Source organism: Balaenoptera borealis, assembly GCF_965194805.1.
Source record: "Balaenoptera borealis genome assembly, chromosome: 10".
NCBI classification, from domain to species: Eukaryota; Metazoa; Chordata; class Mammalia; order Artiodactyla; family Balaenopteridae; genus Balaenoptera; species Balaenoptera borealis.
This window is the reverse complement of record NC_138874.1, coordinates 83,941,575-83,962,127: the sequence shown is the minus strand read 5'-3', so window position 1 is coordinate 83,962,127 and position 20,553 is coordinate 83,941,575. Positions and strand designations below refer to the sequence as shown.

The 20,553-nt window shown below is 40.4% G+C and overlaps 1 protein-coding gene and 1 long non-coding RNA gene across 11 annotated transcripts in view; one reads left to right on the top strand and one right to left on the bottom strand.

Annotated features, from left to right (window-relative positions):
- CPEB3 (cytoplasmic polyadenylation element binding protein 3) overlaps positions 1-20,553 on the top strand; it is a 180,159-nt gene that overhangs the window by 112,048 nt on the left and 47,558 nt on the right. The gene's annotated exons all lie outside the window — the stretch shown is intronic.
- Positions 10-20,552, bottom strand: LOC309604721. The gene is made up of 3 exons (XR_014231017.1): positions 16,275-20,552; positions 9,952-15,934; positions 10-4,080 (listed from the first exon to the last, which is right to left on the bottom strand). It is a non-coding gene; the product is annotated as an uncharacterized lncRNA (long non-coding RNA).

Genomic DNA, 20,553 nt, shown 5'->3' with positions numbered 1-20,553 from the left:
GTAATGCGCTTAAAATGTCTACACTGCCTGCCTATTGGAGAGCTAACATGATAATTCAATAAAAGACAGCCTTTTAACTCTGGAAATAGCTGTTGACTTTTCCCCCCCCAGTTAAGAAAACATTTTCATGTTGATCATCTTTTTATATTTTACTGTTTTCACTTGGAGACTGTTCTCCCAGGAGCACAGTGATTGTTTTGTGGCATCTACTTTTATTGACAGTGAGATCCTGTGAGTTTATTGTGAACGAGCCTTGGCTAACTTTTCATTAATTGAGAGAAGAGATCTAGGGTTTTGAGGAATGTCAGCAATGGAAAAGAAAAGATTGTTTTGAGTCAAATTTTATTAGTAGCCCATAGCCCTGTGGTTTTATAGATCTTATAAACCCCAAACTTGGAAAAGCTAGTGACTGAAGAATGACATTATATAAAATTACTTTTATCCATGTCTGTATCTTAAGTGACTTAGCCTTTTAACAGGTAGAGGGCACACTAACAAAGGACTCTTTACATGACCTTGCTTCCCTTATTTTTGATAGACTTTTTTGTTAGTTTATGAGGGCATGAAAATATATCACTTTGTTTATAGTTTGTCATTTCTGTGGAATCTAGGGAGCTTTTCTGGTGATGCTAATTCTACGTATGTTCCTAGATTTATATTGAAGAGTGTTTTGAGTTAAAGAGAAAGTTTTCTTCTTGTGTTATGTTCTGTATGTTTCAAGGATGTCCTTCATCTCTAAGGAATTGGGTTTTGATGTGTATTATTGTGTAACAGTACTCACCACAAGAAGATGGAGTCAAAATACTTGTCCTTCCTGGGCCTTGTATAGGAATCAAATTATAGCTTAACCTAGGAAAGGCAGGAGCTTCCTTTTATGTCTGGTTTATTAGATTTGTCACCTGTACTTCTCCCCACTCTCTTTATAGCCTATGAAAAATAATATAAGGCTGTTTGTTTGCTTTTAACATTCTTCTGTTAATCTTCTCCAATAATTTTTAAAATTAAAATTAAGTTTTATGCTAGTCAAAAAAGATAAAGATCATCATGCTGATTATTTCAGTGAAGGAATGTATTCACTTTGTGGTGCATGTATAACACTAAAGAAACATGTTTAAAACATGTTTTTAAGAATGCTAATGGTTTGTTGAATCAGAATAGTGGTATTTCAGTGAATGAATGAGTTCACCACACTGTGCTGCATGTAATACACTCTGTAAAGTCACATGTATAACAAGATGTTCCTGAGAGTACTAGCTGCACGTGTGAATGAAGGCAGTGTTATTTCAGTGAAAGAATGTATTCACCACACTGTGGTGCATGTAACACACTCTGTAAAATGACATGTATAAAAGATATTTCTAAGAGTACTAGTTGAAAAAAAAAATCATCATTCTGAGAAGGTTATAAAAATGATTCTGGGATAAAAGGTGTCAGGTGATCATTGTAAAAAATAAAAATGAAGATAAGCACATCTATGGTCATGTCCAAAGAAAATTATCCCAAATCTACCTCTGTCAGAGATAATCACTGTATACATTTTATTAAATATCCTTCTTATATCTCTTTATGAATATATACATTTATATGAAATTTAAAATTTTACATAAATGGGATCACACTATATATGCTGTTTAATAACCTGCATTTTCCCCCCAGCAATGTCAACATCTTTCTGTAAGAAACCTATATTATCCTTAATGACCTTGTTTTATTTAATCAATCCTACTGCTGGTCATTTAAGTTGCTTTCAGTTGTTTTTTCTCATGGATGATGCTTCAGTGAATATCCTTGTGCCTTCATTTTTTTTGCTTTTTTCTAATTACCTCTTAGGGTGAATTTCCAGAAGTAAGGTACATATTTATACGTACTGCCAAGCTGCCCTTAACAAAGGTCATACACATTTATGTTCCCACTAATAGTACCTGATTCGTAAAACTTTGTTTTATTGAAGGTCTGGCGATATGGCTCTTTTTCGATCTTTGCCAATCTGATGGTTAAAATAACATCTTTTTTGGCATTTTTTTCTCTTACTGGCCATTTGAATGTATTATTTTACTTTCTTACATCGACATCTCATTTCTCTCTGGAATTTATAATGGAGTAAGTCACAAAAAAGGATCCAGCTTTATTTTTCCCGGTATCATGCCAGTTGTCCCAGCAGTTATTTATTGACAATTCCATTTTTTCCTCATTGATTTGAGTCATTAGAATTAAGTATTGGTTGGAAGGTCATCTCTTCTGTTTCCCTACACTGAATTTCAAAGACTTAGTTTTAAAAAAAGGTAAAGAATTTCATTAGTAATTTTGTTTACATGTTAGAATGATAGTTTTTTGGATATTTTGGATTAAATAAAGTATATTAAAATTAACTTCTCCTGTTTCTTTTTAACTTTTTAAATGTAGATATTGGAAAATTTAAAATTACATATGTGACTCATATATTTATTGGACAGCACACCTGCAGAACACGAGTCAGCAAACTATCTTTGGCCTGTGAGCTAAGCATAGTTTTTATATTTTTAAGGGTTGTAGAAACACACACACACACACACACACACACACACAGACACACACAGAAGAATAGGTAACAGAGACTATACGTGGCCCTCAAATCCCTTTGCAAAAAATTTATTGACTCCTGTTCTAAAATAGCCCAGAGAATTGTTCATTTAGCTTCTGAGACATCCAGTGACAAAGGAGGCAGTTTATTTCAGAGGAAGTCTATGTATTTGCAGACTAACTGATTATTAAATTTTGTTCTTCTATTGAAGATGGTCATTGTAAAAAGTAAAAATGAAGATAAACATATATGGTCATGCAATCTTTACCCAATGGTCAGTTGTGTTCGATAAAGTAAAACTGAGTCATTATTGTGACATATATCTCTCGGTACTTAAAGAACTATCAGTTTCTCTTTAAGTCTTCTCTTTTCCAAGCTACATATTTTCACATCTCGAGTCATACCTTATGCCTAATGGATTCTGGACCACCATTATTCTTGTTTGCCTTTTCTGTGCATATGTCATCTCTACAATATCCTACTTAAATTTGTTTCTGAGAGTTGAAGAGAGAACATTTGGGTTGGTATGAGCAGTATAGAGTTTAGCAACTCTATGAACTCCGTGGTATTGGTACCACTCCTACGTAACAGCACAATAATATAGAATTGTAGAACGTTAGAGAAAGTGCCCTTATTTTATAGCTGAGGTTAAGTGTTGAGATGGACTAGGGAGAGCCAGGCCAAGAAGAGAATCTGGATCTCCTGATTCTGGTCCTCAGGCTTGCATCCTCCGAGAGCAGATTGCCTTTGTGGTGATTTTGGGGTCAAGTAGGAGAAATAATTATACTGTTGGCTCCTGTTGTGTTTTGCTCTCAGCTAAAGTCTGAAGGTTGACCTAGTTTGGAAGGACCTAAAGAAATTTGGTGTTATTCCAAGATTGAAGTAACTTTGAGAATCCATGCCCATTGCTTTGAACATTGGGAACATCTAAGTAGTTCACCCCAAACTGCTCTGTGCCTTCTTAATAATACGTTCTCATGCTGTTTCTATTTTTCCTTAAATTCCTTAGGTTTTAATTCAGGTCAGTGCTTTTTTGGTAATCCCCCTCTTGCCGATTATAGTTTTCTTAGGTCACCTCAGCTTGGCCATAAGGCACAGTTCCTTTGGCTGTATGCTTTAGGCTTATGTGTAAATAAGAGGAAAATATGAACCATCCACTATTGAGTCCTCCTGTCTTTTTCTCAGAAAGTGTATGCCTAATGAAATAAACAGAACCATTCATGTATCCAGCAGGTATACCTGTACAGATGTGGAGTACGGTTTGTAAAACCATGGCCATTTCAGTGGACTGTGGAGAACTTAATATCCATGTAGAGAAACAGTGACCAAGCACATCAACTGTCCCCTTAAGTGTTGTTGGGCCAGCAGAGTGGGAGGTGATTGAGACTGGGGTTCTCTCCAGCACAAAGCCACTGAGGCATTTGATCAACTCTTTGAGGATATGCAGAGCCCTCTGGATCATTTGTCTGTGGGCCACAAACAGGTAGTTGCTTTGTGTTCTCCAGAGCACCTCTGAGAACCTGGAAGGCAAAAGAAGGCATGGAAATCAGATCGTCTTCATGATATGTTCTCAGACCTCCTGAACTTAGAGTCCTGTGGGGGAAATTAAAAGAAGTCAAATAGTCACAATATACCACAATTATAAACTATAATAGTTCTCTAAAGGAAAAAATGGAGAGTGCGGTGACTTTAAAAGGGGGACGTCGATTTAGATCAGGTATATGGAGAGAGCTTCTTTGAGAAAATAGCGATTAAATAGACCTGAAAATTGAGGAGTTAACTAGAAAGTGTAGGGAAGCAAGTGCCAAGCAGAGGAATACCATATGGGAAATAGTGAGTATGAAAAGGGCTTTATTACCTTTGAAGAAATGAAGGAAGTGTGGTTGGAATGTTGTGAGGGTAGAGAAAATGACATGAAAGAAAGTCTTGAAAAAAAAGTACGATTATTTTCCCTTCCCTGAATTGCTCTAGTCCCCCAGAGAGAGTAGATACAAAGGCATTTGTGTGGTGTTTGTCTTTGGGGTAGAGACAGAATGGAGTTGGGTCAAATAGAAATACCAGTTTAAAATACTTTCAAATAGCTCTTGATAAAACTGAAGCAAAGTCTTCCTTTGTGTTTTCTGCCTTTGGTTCTTGATGATGAAAAGAAATTCAAATCTAATCAAAATATTGAGGAAGTTTGCTGAGATTGCATTCTCATGCTTTTTACTTCTGGAATAGTAGAGTTGGAGTTGTGAGTCCTGGAAAGGGAGGTTCTCCCAAATGTTAGTGCATGAACCAAATCCTGCATTCATATAAAATACTAATCAACATCACTATGTTTATAGTAGGTTGGGTGCAGGTAATTTGAAGATAGTTATTGCAAGGGGATGGTGAGAGAACAAATAAATGCAGACAGAGGGCCTGGGTCCTGGTGCAAATGATCATGCATCAATCCATCTAATATTTGTTGCACATCAGTCTGTGAAAGAGTCTATACTATATGGCCTTGTGGGGGATCTAGAGAAGACACCATTCTTGTTTTTGAGAAGGCTGCAGTTTTCCAGAGGAGACATGAGAACACAGCGGCGAAACATTAAGTCATGGTAAAGAGCATGGATTCTGGAACTAGACTTGCTGGGCTACTCCTCTTATTAACTGTATGATCTTAGACATGCTGTTTAGCCTTTCTGTTCCTTAGTTTCATCACTTGTAAAAGAGGGATAATATGAGTACCTACTTCATAAGGTTGTGTGATGAGGATTAAAATGGGTAAATCCATGTGGAGTGCTTAAAATAGTCCCTGCATACAGGTTTTATGAGTGATGTTGTTATTTTCATTAAAATACAGATCAACTTACGGTTAATGACAAGTGAGTAAAAAATATTCTAGTCATCTAGAGGAGGAATAGATTACTGTGGGCTGTGCAAGACCTTGGTCTTAAAACCTAGGCAGGAAGAGAAGAGGCAGAATAATGATAATTATTGTGGGGCTAAAATAATGATAATTAGGATGGCTAACATTTACTAAGGGCTTGTTGTGAGCTCGGCAGTGTGTTACTATTTTCTAAGCTTAATCTAATTTAATCTTCTTTCATCTTCCTAACTCCACAAGGTAGGCACCCTTATTATTACCATTTTAAAGAGTAAGAAACAGGTATAGAAGAGAGTAATTTGTCTATGGTCATGTGTTAAATGATGGGAATGGGATTTGAGCCTAAACAGGCTAACCTCAGAGTCCCAAGGTTCTTAGATATTGCACTATACTGTTGTCATTCGGGAATAAGAATGGCCTAGAGGTAGGTGTATTCAAGGCGGGGTTACGTGGTAGCCTCACTGCCAGGCTTAGGACTTGGGTCCAGTAACCAGTGATCAAGAGTACAGGCTCTGGAGTCAGCTGCCTGGGTTGAATTCCTGTTCCACTACTTGCCATTGCTGTATGTTTGGGCTGATTATTAATCTTCTTAAATCTCTCTCCCTCTCTCTGTCTCTCTTTTTTTTTTTTTTTTTTTTAAATTTATTTATTTTTATTTTTGGCTGCCTTGGGTCTTTGTTGCTGCACACGGGCTTTCTCGGCAAGAAAGTTGCGGCGAGCAGGGGCTACACTTCATTGCGGTTCGCCGGCTTCTCATTGGGTGGCTTCTCTTGTTGCAGAGCATGGGCTCTAGGCGCGCGGGCTTCGGTATTTGTGGCACTCGGGCTCAGTAGTTGTGGCTCGCGGGCTCTAGAGCGCAGGCTCAGTAGTTGTGGTGCACGGGCTTAGTTGCTCCGCGGCATGTGGGATCTTCCTGGACCAGGGCTCGAACCCGTGTGCCCTGCACTGGCAGGCGGATTCCTAACCACTGCGCCACCAGGGAAGTCCTGTCGCTCTTTTTTTTTTAATCTACAAAGTGGAAACAATAATACCACTTCTGGGTTTATGAGGATTAAATGAGACAGTGCACATAGGATACTTTCTTAGAGCCCAGATATCATTCAAGACTTCTTTTTTTTTTTTTTAACTTTTGGGTTTTATTTATTTATTTATTTATTTATTTTATGGCTGTGTTGGGTCTTCGTTTCTGTACGAGGGCTTTCTCTAGTTGCGGCAAGTGGGGTCCACTCTTCATCGCAGTGTGCGGGCCTCTCATTATCGCGGCCTCTTTTGTTGCGGAGCACAGGCTCCAGACGCGCAGGCTCAGTAATTGTGGCTCACGGGCCTAGTTGCTCCGCGGCATGTGGGATCTTCCCAGACCAGGGCTCGAACCCGTGTCCCCTGCATTGGCAGGCAGATTCTCAACCACTGCGCCACCAGGGAAGCCCAAGACTTCTTTTTTTCTTTTTTTTTTTTTAAGCAAGGGAGAGGTTAGGTTTAGTATTTGGTTTTGGTTTTTTAGCCAGGGTCAGCAAAACCGTTTAGGTGTTTTCTGTAATCAAGCTCATAAGAAGTGATAAGGACCATGAACTCCTAAGATAGTAGCATTGAGGTATTACTAGAATGAGGGGAGAAAGGGACCAGTGGTCTTACTGATAGAGTAGATCATGATGGTGATAGATTTGATGGCAGGGTTGTGCTAAAATTCCTTCCACTGAATGGGAGAATCATGATGCTATTGAATGTGAGGGAGTCAGCAGAGGGAAAACCAGTTTGGTGTAGTGTTGAAATGTTTGAAGATCCGTAGAGTTTGGTATGTCCTTACCTCTTATCTGAGAGGAAGTTCCTAATGGGCAGTTGGAATTGTGGCTAGGGAGTTTGGGAAAAGAGTCTGGAGATGGAGGTACACATCTCTTGCGAGTCATCTTTAGAGAGTGGAGGGAAAAGAAAATGAAAAGCCATTAATAAGTAAGTTTTGTCAGGAACCAGAAAGAAAAAGAGGACATGGCAGCGGAGATGCAGGTGAGTGAAGGACTGGGGGTGTGTCTGTGGCTACGGAGGCGCAAGGAAAGAAGCTTTAAGAAAGAATAGTCAGCACCATCAGATATCACAGGGTTATTGAGAAGTCCTTGATGGAATAGAGATGCATGTGGCCCTCTTGTCAAGTACATGATCATAGTAATTTCTATTGTTATCCTAATTCTAGGCCTTAATATTTTAATGAAGTAGTAGAAGCAGAACAAAGCAATCTGGCCGCAGTGAACAAGTGTTATTTTATAAGCATTAAGAATAATCCTGCCTCCGTAGCAGAGCCAACCATCATCGGTTTTGTTTCCCTCCAGTCTTTATTCATTTGTATCTTTTTTTTGTGGGAGTGTAATAATAGCAGAGATACAGTTTTCCATTCTCTTTCCTCCCAAGTTTCTGCTTAATTTTCATATTTTTTAAGTGGCTGCCTAACCTACTGCTGCACCATAATTGACTTGCTTGTTGGTCATGTAGGCTATTATAAATAATGCTTCTGTTAATATATCCTTTTGTGTGTGTTTTTTCTTTCATAGTATTTTCTTTAGGATAAATTTGCAGCAGAAGCTTAACCAGAGTTAAAAGAAATGAAAATCTTAATGACTCCGGATTTGATATCACATGGCTTCCCAAAGCAATTTTCTTTATGAAGTTTATGCTAATTTGGACATCTGCAGCACATTTTCCAAGTCAGATAAATGGTACATTACAGTTGTGGACTTACCTTTTCGCCTACGTGTTTGGAATATAATGGACCCCTGCAGAAGCCAGGAACCACATTGATATGAATCTTGTACATGAAGCATTTAAACCTTTTCCTCTTGGGTCTCATCGGTCAAGTCCTGGGTGTTCTTTGACATCATCTTCTGTCATTCTCTGCCTTACCTTCTCTGGCCACACTGACTCCTTTGCTATTCCTTGAGGTAAACTAAGGCTTCTCAGGGGCTTAGTACTTCCGTTTGTCTAAAACCATCTTCCCCCAAATTTCTGAATGGACCACTCCTCTCTTCCCTTAGACAGACCTCTGCTCAAATGACACCTTCACAGAGAGATCTTTCTTGACTTCCTCATCTCATACAGCAGCCCCTCTACCCTCTTACTCCCTGTACCTCTTACCCTCATTTTCTTTTTCCTCAAAGTACCTATTTTATCACAACCTGAAAAAAATTATATGTGTTTTTCTGCTTTCCAGATTGGAATGTAGGTTTTATGAGAACAGGGTTTTTTATGTTTTGTTCACTGCTCTGTACTCAGTACCTTGCATACCTGCATCAACGGCTAGCCCTCAGATATTTGTTAAATGGATGAATTTTATCTTTGCAAATGATGAGCTCATTACTTGTAGAGTCCATCAAATTTTAGAGCTGCCCTAAAGATCGTCTCATTCTAATTCAACCTTTATTTTAACCTAAGACTCAAAGAGGTGATGTGTCTTTTCCTAGGAGCACACAGCTCTTATTAGACAGACTTGAACTGGGAAGACTAATAGTTTATACTATTTTACCTGGTGAATTACCAAGAAAATAATTTTTGTTTTGCTAGGGTGTATGATTTGTGGGAAAGGAAGATAGGTTTAAACTATATAATCTGATAAATTATGCTGTTATTTATAGGGCTGGATTTTATATAAAAATTAGCAACTTAAGCTATATGACCCATGGCACACTTTCATAGCTATTTAAAAATGAAAGTGATCCTTGGCTTTTTCCTGAATTCTTCTATTCTGTTGGCCACACTGACATAGCTGGGGTATTTCCAAAGAGCTGGTTTAGGCTGAGGCTATAGGTCTGAGCTGCCCTTTAGCTATAGCTTAACCATGGGATTTTGCCTCTGGGGTGATACCACACCATTTCTGGACATGAGTGCACTGCTTTGTAGGGGAGTTCTTTGACTACAAGGATCAGAGGGTTCTCTTGTGCTACTTCAAATTGGGGAAGTAGTTATGAGTGACAAGGAAAGCCCAAAAATAGGAGCTGTGACACAACCAGGTGTCATGGAGACTGTGCTAGGGGGTGGCAGGCTGCAAGGATTTGAACAGTGGGAGCTATTAATCCTTCATTGTAATGTTCCACATTATCATGACTCAGCTCGTCTCTGCATGTGTGCTCCTCTCTGTTTGTGCTTCCAGTGGGCAAATTGTTTTCATATTTCTAGTTGGAGTCCAGAGAGAGGGAATCTGATTGGTTCAGTTCATCTTTTAACCCCTTGCTGTGACATAGGCCATCCTAATTGTAGTGGCCTTAGAATCCTTGACTGCTTAATACAAAATAAAAAAAGCAAATGGTTTTTAGTTCTGCTTCCTCGAGCATGGGACTGGGAATGTGGCAGCTAGGAAGGTAAGTTGGGCAGGGCAAACTTTTATGATGGTAGATGTGCTTAGCGTCACCTCCCTCATTGCCTCCTGGGAGAATAGCCCATGTCCAAAGTTGCTGTTACCGGAGCTACAAAAAAAAAATGTCTACCTACCCTGAGCCTTCTACCCCTGCCTGGCTCTGAACCAAGCAGCGGCTCCTGATACTGCCAACAGTCTTACCTCTTGTGGTGGGGCTGGGGCCAGGGAGAGGAGCTGGCATCTCCTGGGCAGTGAGCGCAGCTGCACTGTACCACTGTTGGCAGAGACCTCTGGGGCAAAGGCAGGGACAGTAGCCAGCTGCAGATGTTGGACAGGCGATTGGCCACATGGCTCTGAAGCTGTGTTAAGTCAATGGGGCTGGCATCCTCAGCCCATATGGAAGCCAGCTTCAGCCCTAGCAATTCAGGTGCACAGCCAGGTGGATCGAACAGTAACAGTCATGCATATTTATGCGAGAGTGACCCATGCCTTGCGCTCTGATGATTCCCGCCCACCTTGAGTAAAGCGTGTACTTCTAAGTGGCTGTTTCTACTGGTGATCACGTATTTCCTCTGCACTGGTCAGGCTGACTTGACTGCTAGTCCTTGTGACCAAGGTCATGCAGGCATGGAAGTTTATACAATACCAGCATGGTTTGTGAACCTGGCATAAGCCGGGCCACAGGGGATTCAGATTGACTTTGAGCTGACCAGCTAAGGAGATGCTGTTTGAAGAACAGGAAAGGGGACTCTACTTGAAATGGGCAAAATAGGTCATTGTGAAGCTGCAGTGGGCTGGATTCACAGCACCTCTTTCCTTTTTCCTTCAGTTTGTCTAAATCTGGCTTTGGAAAGGAAAGTTTTCAAGCTTCACATTTTTTTCCCTTGTAGCGTAACTTGGATGAAAATAAGTCAGTGTTGTTTTAGGCCCAGATTCCAAGTTTTTCCACCTTCTGAGTTATATAAACTGATCGCGTTGGGAACCTAATGGAGCTTTAGCATGTACTTAACCTTTTGCAGTTTGTAAGCTTTTGAGTAACACTTGGCCTTTTTTTTTTTTTTTTTTTTTAAATGCAGGTCCTGGCTTATAGTACTCATACTCTTTGGTGAATTATGAATCCTATATTTTAATATTTGATTGATTGAAGTTTTTGTTCTCCAGATGGATTTTCTCATAAAAACATGGAAACTGCATTGCAGAGCAGCAAGAGTGGACTTTTTGTTCTGTTTTGTCCTGTTTTGAAGAGATGGAGCAGCATCCTATTGTTGCTTTTAAAAGCTCAGCACACCCTCAGTTTAAACTGTTCTATTAAACATTTCTCTCTTTTGCGTTATATTAAAGATGAACTGTTAGAGTTAGTGTTTGATTTCAAAGCATTAATAGTTTGAGGGACTGTATAAAACGGAACGGGCAGAAGGAATGTACAGGCCACAGGACAAAGCTGAGCAGCCACTTAAATAACAGAGACAGCTTGTACTGTGTCACAGCAGTACTTGTTGTGCTATCCCCAGGCAGAGGTACTGGAAAGGGGGGGATGCTTGTTTAGTTCAGAGAAGCCGAAACCACCCCCGATGAGAACTTTCTTTTGAAGAGAGTAAAATTCAGGAACTGAAATGCCAGCTGCAAATTTGGTAGGCTGAGGCAGAGAGAATGTTTTAGAAGAGGGCGTAGCTTGGGGCAGGACTTGCTGGCAGGAATTGGATAGGGCTAAGGCTATGAGCAAGTGAGACCAAGAGAGGATGTATCATTTGGAAGAGTTCAGAATGGGAAGCTGACTGAGAGGATCTGGTGAAACATTTTGAAAGCTGAGAGCAAAGACTTGGGTTGTCTTTCAAAATAGAACGGGATAGCCTTCGTCTTGAGACGGGGAAATGGTGACGCCAAGAAAACCCACTGGCAACAGCATTAAGAACTCATCAGAGGAGTGTTAAAGTGCAAGGAGGAGAAATTAGATTGTCAGAGTTCAGGCAATCTACAAGCAGGGCTGGACTAAAGCTTCATCTTCAGGGAAGCGTCTACTGGGTTAAAATGTAGAATTTGCCAATTGTCTGATGCTGCATGAGGCAGAGCAACAAGCAGTGGGGCAAGAACTAGATATTTGTGGACTCAGACATGGGCGCCAGCAGTTACCAGCTAGACGACCTTGAGCAAGTGATCTAATCCCTGAACCTCAGTTTACTCATCTGAGTTAATACTACTCATTGTTATTAAAAGGATTATGTGAGACGTTGTACATATGCACCAGCACTTAGGCTTCATAGAGGTTAAATAATATTAGTGTCCTTCCCCCTGATGAAAATACGTTGTTCAGTAAAATAAAACTGCCCAACTAGTTTGACCAGTTCCTTCCCACACCCCCAGTCTGATCTCAGTTTTCTTGGTCAGGTGCTTGTTAGAACTGACTGTGACTAGAACTGACAGATTTGGCAGACTTCACAAGGACCTCTTTATATAGGGAATGTGTGGTTACGTAAACAGAGCAGACTTTAAGCCCAAATGCCCCAGGTCACTGCCCTGGACTGCAGGACTTTACTAAAAACACGGGAAGTAGACTGCCAGTTTTCAACTCTGAGGTGGTTCTACCCATCAGACTTGTTTTCTTGTCCATTCTCACCTTCCCCCACCCCTGCCTGCCAAGCAACGAGCCCACCAAGAAACAGTCACTAGTGTAATAGAAAACACGAAACAGGCTTGAGCCAAAATGCTTGAGCCTCAGCTCTTTGTAGTAAATATAGTCAAAGAAATATGTTTGGTTCTGAAACCAAGGGGAATGTTTAGGCATCCATGGACAGTACCTGCTGAGCCATCTCTACATCTTAATTAGGCTAAATCCTTCCCTTGGAATGTCCTTCTCCAATTTTTCACCTAAGATCTGGCTCCTGTGCCACCACCAACAGAAAGTCTTCCCTGATTTCTCTATCCATGTCTTCTTCACGGAAAGATCTGTCTTCCTTCTATGAAATCCAACTTTTAAAAATACGTTTAGAAAATACTTCTAAGGGTCCTGAATGCATTGTTCCTAAATTAGAGTTCTCTTTATACTTATTCTTCATGACCTTCATGTACTGGTTTATAAATTTCTTGAGAACAAGGACTTGCTCGTGTCAGAATTCCCCTGCATTGCCTAGGGTGCATAATAAGTGTTCAGTCAGTCTTGGAGATCAGAGGTTCTCATCCAAGAGGAGAATGAATAAGGAATCCAGTTCAGAGACTTACTGTGTTCTCCAGGCAGCAGACAGGGGGTTGATGAGCTACTTCATCTCTTGCCGTCTGCTACCCCCAATCCTATACTCTGAACTAATGCACTCTACTCACTGTTTTCCAAATAAGCCGATCTTTGGCCCTTTGTGAAGCCTTGGCCTGTGCTCTTTCATGAACTTGGATTGCCCTTGCTTCCTAGAAAAGCAGTTATCCTCCAGCCCAGATGTGGCCTTTACTGTATGACTTTTCCTGATGTTTGGGCACCTGTGCTCCATTTGTCTCTCACCAGTGTTTTATAGGCTATAACCCCAACTAGCACTTTTCTTGTTGTTTCTTAGTCACTTATTTACAGGCTGAGTTTTTCCAGGGCAGGGTTCTTTCTTGACTTATTCACCTTTGTAGCTTCAGTGCCTAGTATCCTGCCTTGTACCTCCTAAACATTTTTGGTTCTATTGAATTGAATCCAAAGGTAAAGACTCCTGAGGCAAACCAGGTAAGTCCTCTGACCTGAAAGCCAAGGTCAGGGAGAATGTTTGGAACAGACTTCCTGTGCCAAAAATGTCTGAACTCATTCAGCTCTGGCTGGAGAGGTGCCCTTCAGGTCTCTCTAGGAAGGTCACAGGAAATCAGGAAGCCTGGATTCTGTGCAAGGAGCGATCTCTCTCTCTGTCCAGACCTTGGATTCTTCCTTCTGGGGCTGACCTCCTGTCATCAGAAACCAGCCCTCCCTTGTCAGTCACCATTTTATGAATGCAGCCATAGCTCAGGGCACAGCTCTACAAGTTGGAATTGTTTTTCCATTGTAGTTGCTACTTAAAACATATAAATCACTAAGAGCATTAGTTGATTTTAAGAACTATTAGGTCTTTCAGAAGACCACACAGCTCTTTCAAGAATGAGAGAGTATATTACCCTCTTCTCCAGAGAGACCTGTGGTTTCGATTTTTTTCCACAAATTTTTATTTTGAAAAATTTCAAAATGTACAGTAAAGTTGTAAGAATAGTACAGTGAATGCCTATACTGCCTTCCTCTAGATTCACCAGTTGTTAGCATTTTGCCACATTTGCTTTCTGTTTTTTTTTTGTCAGTATGTGTATATATACATAGATATTTTTTGATAAATCGTTTGAGAGTAAGTTGTAGACATTAAGACCCCTCACTCCTAAATGATTCACCATATGTTTTCTGAGAACAAGAAGTATCCAGGTTATTCTAGTAATGTCCTTTAGAGCTTTTTTTTTTTTTAAATCCAAGATCCAGTCAAAGTCTAGCCATACATTTAGTTGTCATGTCTCTTTAGTCTCCTTTACTTTAGATACTTTCCTAGGCTTTTTGTCTTTTGTATCATTTGAAGAGTTCCTGCCGGATGTTTTATAGACTGTCACTTAATTTGGAATGATAGGTTTGTTTCCTCATAATGAGATTCAGGGGAAACACTCTTAGCAGATGACGTGCTGCACTGGGAAGGACATAATATGAGAGGCACGTGATGTCAGTTTGCCCTGTTGTTGGTGATGTTCAGTGCGATCATTTGGCTATGGTGCTGTCTGCCGGATTTCTCCACTGTGAAAGTACCTTTTTCTCCCTTTGCAAATACTTATTCATCTTCAAAGTGATACCTTAAGATAGCATGAGTATCTTGTATCCCCTCCCAGATTTACCCAATGGTTTTAGCAACCATTGAAGATTCTTGCTTAAGCTGATGATTACTGTGATGATGATGTTCATTTTATTAAAGTCTAATTTAGTGAGATCTGCTCTTTAACTCCCTCAAGAGCCTTCATTCTAAATATACAACTTAAAAATACATTGAAAACAATAAGCATCTTTACTAAATATGATAATTCGATTGTCCTAAATAAACTAAAACTAAACTTCTGATTATTTTGAAATTCATCATTTCAGCTCTTCCTAATATAGTTGTTTTTTTTTTTTTTGAGCTGAGATTATTTGGTTTTATAAGCTCTTCTTTTTTTTTTTTTTTTTTAAGAAGCTTATTTATTTATTTATTTATTTTTGGCTGTGTTGGGTCTTTTTTTCTGTGCGAGGGCTTTCTCTAGTTGTGGCAAGCGGGGGCCACTCTTCATCGCGGTGCGCGGGCCTCTCGCTATCGTGGCCTCTCTTGTTGTGGAGCACAGGCTCCAGATGCGCAGGCTCAGTAATTGTGGCTCACAGGCCTAGTTGCTCCGCAGCACGTGGGATCTTCCCAGACCAGGGCCCGAACCTGTGTCCCCTGCATTAGCAGGCAGATTCTCAACCACTGCGCCACCAGGGAAGCCCTATAAGCTCTTCTTAATATAGTTTTTGTGGGCTTTAGAGCAAATATGTCTGCGTAGACCTTAAATTGTAGGACTAAAGCACAGGTGACCACTTCATGCCACTAAACCACTGTCAAATGATCACTGTCACAAAAGTGACAATAAATAATAAATAGGCAAGTACTTATTTGCTAGTGATATTGAAAACTTTATCTCATCATTTTTAGGTGAGACAGTATAAGTTAGTGGATAAAAAATGAGGGCTCTGGAAGCTGACCTAAATTTCAATCCCAAATTTAATCTCTAGGTTTTAATCTGAGGTATCCCTTAACCTCTCAGAGCTTCAGTTTCCTCATCTGTAAAATGGTAATAATAACAACTGTATTTACCTCATAGAATTACTGTGAGGTAAAGTGTTTATTATTGGCAAAGTGTGTAGCACATTGTAAGCACTTAGTAACTGGTGTTTCTGGTGGTGAAGTTGGTGGTGACTGTTATTTGTACTAGGGATCAAGTATAAAAAAATTATAACATGAAAAATTTTGTATTTAAGAGCTCAGGAAGCTTTGTTTTTGAAAGGTAGCCAAGAACATTTTGGAGGTTGTTATACTCAATGTGTTTTGGGTATTAAGAGAAAAAAAAATCTTTAATTAAATTTATCCTTCAAAAACTTGGCCAAATAAAATGGAATTATCCCAATTAAGTCCCCTTTCTCACTCCATACCTCTTTTTTTTTTTTTTAATAAAGTCTCTTTATTCTTTTTTTTTTTTTAATTAATTAATTAATTAATTTATGGTTGTGTTGGGTCTTCGTTTCTGTGCGAGGGCTTCCTCTAGTTGCGGCAAGTGGGGTCCACTCTTCATCGCGGTGCGCGGGCCTCTCACTATCGTGGCCTCTCTTGTTGGGGAGCACAGGCTCCAGACGCGCAGGCTCAGCAATTGTGGCTCATGGGCCTAGTCGCTCCACAGCATGTGGGATCTTCCCAGACCAGGGCTCAAACCCGTGTCCCCTGCATTGGCAGGCAGATTCTCAACCACTGCGCCACCAGGGAAGCCCTCCATACCTCTTTACTCCAGAGAAGTACATTGGTCAGTTCAGGCTTGTCCAAAAATCCCTCACTGTTCTACCCTTCCTTCCCAACCTATTTGGCACCAGTGGGAAAGCAAGCAGCTTCCTGCCACCCATTCTGCCCATAACCCAGGGTGGTGATGGTGACCATGCCAAGAGTTCCTACTGCTTCCCCAGAGCCCCTGTTTCCACCTACAGACTGGCTCTGAGTTGAGGGCTTCCCATAGCTCACCACACTTCTTAGGTACTTGGGTAAGAAGGTCATCATTTCTGAAACTTGAGTTTTAAAATCCAGTTATCTCTTGGCTGGCTCAGAGGGCAAGGGAAAACAGAGGGAGTTTATAATTTTGGGGCCAAGTTTTTTTTATACCTTTCAAACTAACAGAAGAACCCTGCCATCATAGTGACAGTTTGAGGAGCTTGATTTATAGGTATAATAGGCTTTTATTTAAAGAATGTATGAAAATCAGCAAATAGTACCACATCGGATAATTTTCTCTCCTAATAGAACTTGCTAATGATATATGAAAGCAAATATTCAGTCACTTTATTGATTATTTACAGTAATATTTATTTAGCCTGTCATTCAAAAAACTGTTTTCCTTTAGTATCTAGATTACTTCCCTTTATTCACCAAATGCTTGCAAATGCAAAGAAGAAAGTTTATCTCATTCATCTGAACTCTAATTTTTATAATGAGACCATATGCAAAACAATTTAATTTTACATTATCACAAAAATAATTGAAAATGCAATAAAAGAAAAATTGACACTTGCATGATATCCTAGTTTTCAAAGCACCTTACATGTATCATCTCACAACCTTCATCTCTGTAAGGTAATCTTCATTTTACAGATAAAAGAGCCAAGACTCAGAAACTTTTTTTTTTTTTAATTTTTATTGGAGTAGAGTTGACTTACAATGTTATGTTAGTTTCTGCTGTACAGAAAAGTGAATCAGTTATCCATATACATATATCCACTCCTTTTTACATTCTTTTCCCATGTAGGCCATTAAGACTCAGAAACTTTAACATTCAAGTCCATGATTCCACCACTTACTGGGTGGTAGAACAATCACCATCAAACAAGTCGCTTAATCACTCTTGAAGTTTCTTTAACTGTAAAACAGAATTTAAAATAGTGACTACCTCAGAGTGTGTGTGAAGATGAAACGAGTTAAATACACATAAGGCACTTAGAAACAGTGCTTGGTGCATAGTAGATGCTCAATAAATGTTAGCTATTAGCTGTTATTACTACACAGCCAATAAGTGTTAGAACTAGGACCCAAATCCAGGCATTTTGACTCCTAGTCCAGAACTCTTTCTGTAGTACCATGTAGAATTTGCCTTTTAGTAAATCATTGATTTAATGTCCATCTCACATTGACCTTGTTATTCTTGAAGGGATCTTTTTCTACTTTGTTTACTTTGACCTCGAATTTCTGAAAATCAAAAGGGAAATGTCTTTGAAGTTTTCTTCCCTCCTGATTTTTTTTTAATCCTCTGATTTCTGTTGTTGTCTGGGTTTGGTTGACCTTAAGATATCAGAAGGTGTTTTAGTAGGTGAACGTATCATGAAGTTGTTTTCGTGGGTGTGTTGGGGTCTCTGGTGAATTTTGTTTTGGTTGAAAGGCCTGAGGTAGGAGGCAGGGTTGAAGGAAATGGTTGGACTTGAGTTACACCCCTTATCTGTGGTGCTAAGAGAATGTTGGTGTTACTGAGAGTAGCAGCTTGCTGATTAGGGAGGAGAGATGATTTGTTGTAAAAGAGCCATTCTGAAGAAATTGGCCCATTCCCTGGGAAAGGAAAAGAAGTTGTAGATATTTTTCTTGGTAATAATATTTGTAGCAGGCTTTTACTTGTGACTCCCAGTTGTTTTTACTCTGTCTACTGCCAGTGTTGTCATTTATGGCTGTGAGACAGGCCTGAGTGAAAAATCTGTGTGATTTTGTGGTAGCTACTCAGCTGCTGTGGGGATGCCCTCCCTTTCCTCTGATGCCCACGTTGAACACAGTGTGGGATTTGATGTGGAAGATTGTAAGAGGTGGGCAGCAATGTGCAGGAAAGGTGCAGCCAGCTCGGTGGCCTTGCAGAGGCAAGGAGCTAGAGAGAACCCCAGCTCACTGAGCTGCCCGATCCCCAGGCCTTTTTGATGTGCCTGCGCGTACTGTACACAGACAGGGCCCTCTCCAAGAACAAGATATTCAGCGTGCCTCTGAGGACCTTTGTGGAAGATTTGCACCAAGATTTAACTTGGTGAGGCAGGAGGTTTGAGAGGACATGCTGAGACCTCCTCTTTGTGATCTTTGCATTTTTTAACCCACTGACCTCTAATATTCTCTTTGGCAAGTGTAATTAATGTTCTCACATTAAATGAAAACATTGAACTTTTAATAGATTCGCTGGGGCTTGGTAATCGTTTGATACTATTTCGAAAAGAGAGAGGGTATGAAGAAATGATGTATTATCCTTTCTAGTTTTGCGGTTAAGTTTTATTGTTCTTGCCTGGCCATCTGCTGAATCCTTTGACCCATCTAGCCTGGGAGCAAAGCCCAGAAAACAGCTCTGGGTCCTGCCATCTAGGCAGCCTCCGTCTTGTAGCTCCATACCCGTTCCTGTGGGCTTGGTGCTTTCCCCTGTGTGTTGGCTTCTGCCTGTTGCATTGGCCACTCCTGGTGTGCTGCATAATGGTTGATCTTTTTCCTACTCCGTTTGCTTGGATGCTCTGTATAGTAGACGAGGAGTTGGGGAAAAAGGATAAAGAGTACCCATTATTCACTGTCCACTGCCACTGTCATCACGTGCTGCCCAGGACTCCAGAGAGCTTTGCTTCTAGGCCAGTTGATGAGCATCTTTGTTTGATGTGTGAGAAGCTTCTGAACACGGGGGTTCTTATCCTTCTTCACCACTTACATCTTCCTGGCACACAGTGCGCCAGGGGAGAGCCTTATTGGTGATGGTTTCCTTTGAGGTCAGTAGCAGGACTGGGAGTGGAGGTGACAGCTGAGAGACTTAGCAGAGCTGAAGGGATTGTAGAGAGGTTGAACAGCTGAATACTCAGGTTTAGACTAGCTCATCCTGGGCCTTTGCTCAGCTGCCATTCATGAATGCCAGTGTGGCAGCAAGTGCCACAGTTGGCCCCTTGAACATCTATTGTCCTCTTTGACGTCTTTGCTGATTCTCTCAAGTCAGATTCCTTGCTTGTCTGGGCTCCCATAGTACTTTTTATTTCCGTTTATCTCCCTCAGCTTTGTAGCGAGAAGTTAATTGTCTAAAAGCCTGTTTCTTCTATCACATAAGTCTCTGGACAGCTGGAACCTAGTCTCGTTCATCTCAGTTTTCCTCATAATCCATAGATTGTGTCTCGTTTGTAACAGTTGCTCAGTAAATCTTACTGAATTGAACTGAACAAAGCTGGCTGTGTCCGTGGACGTCCTGCAGCTCGTGTCCACGCTCACAGATCATGTATTCAGCCATGAGACAGGAGAATATCCTTGAAGAAACAGAGCATCACCATCAGATATAACATATAAAGACAAATTAGCCTATTGTTGAGCTTTTTTTTTTGGACAACTTTTGTTGAGATATAATTCACAGTTCACCCATTTAAAATGTACGGTTCAGTGGTTTCCAGTATGTTCACAGTTATGCAATCACCACCACAATCAATTTTAGAAGATTTTCATCATCCCCAAAAGAAACACTGTACCTATTCCCTCCACTCCCCCAGCCCTAGGCAACCACTAATCTATTTTTTGTCTCTCTAGATTTGCCTATTCTGGACTTTCCATATAATATGCGGTATTTTGTGCCTGGCTCCTTTCAGTTAGCATAATGTTTTCAGGGTACATCCATGTTGCAGCATGTGTCAAGCCTAGAGCTTGGTGGAAGTTGGAGGGCAGGTGACGCTTGTTTCCTGAGCTGTTGTGGCTCAGGCCATTGGTGAGTCTGCCTGCTCTCATTAAAGATGACCAAACCTACTTAATGGAAATTCCATAGATGTGTTCTGAACTTGCTCCCCTGAGTAATTATGGAAATTAATCAAAGTAAAGTCTATGAGTACCTAATATAGTGCCTGTAATACCCAATACAAGGTAAAGTCTGTGAGTACCTAACACATGAGGGTCTCAAGGACTCTTACTTCCCTGTGTCCCACTTCAAGTTCTTAGAGTTTTAGTAAGAATTTGCCAAAGTGAAACAATAGGTAAATTTTTAATTGGTACTTTGAGTTTAATTTACTGATTCCTCCCCCCACCCTTTTGTTTTTGT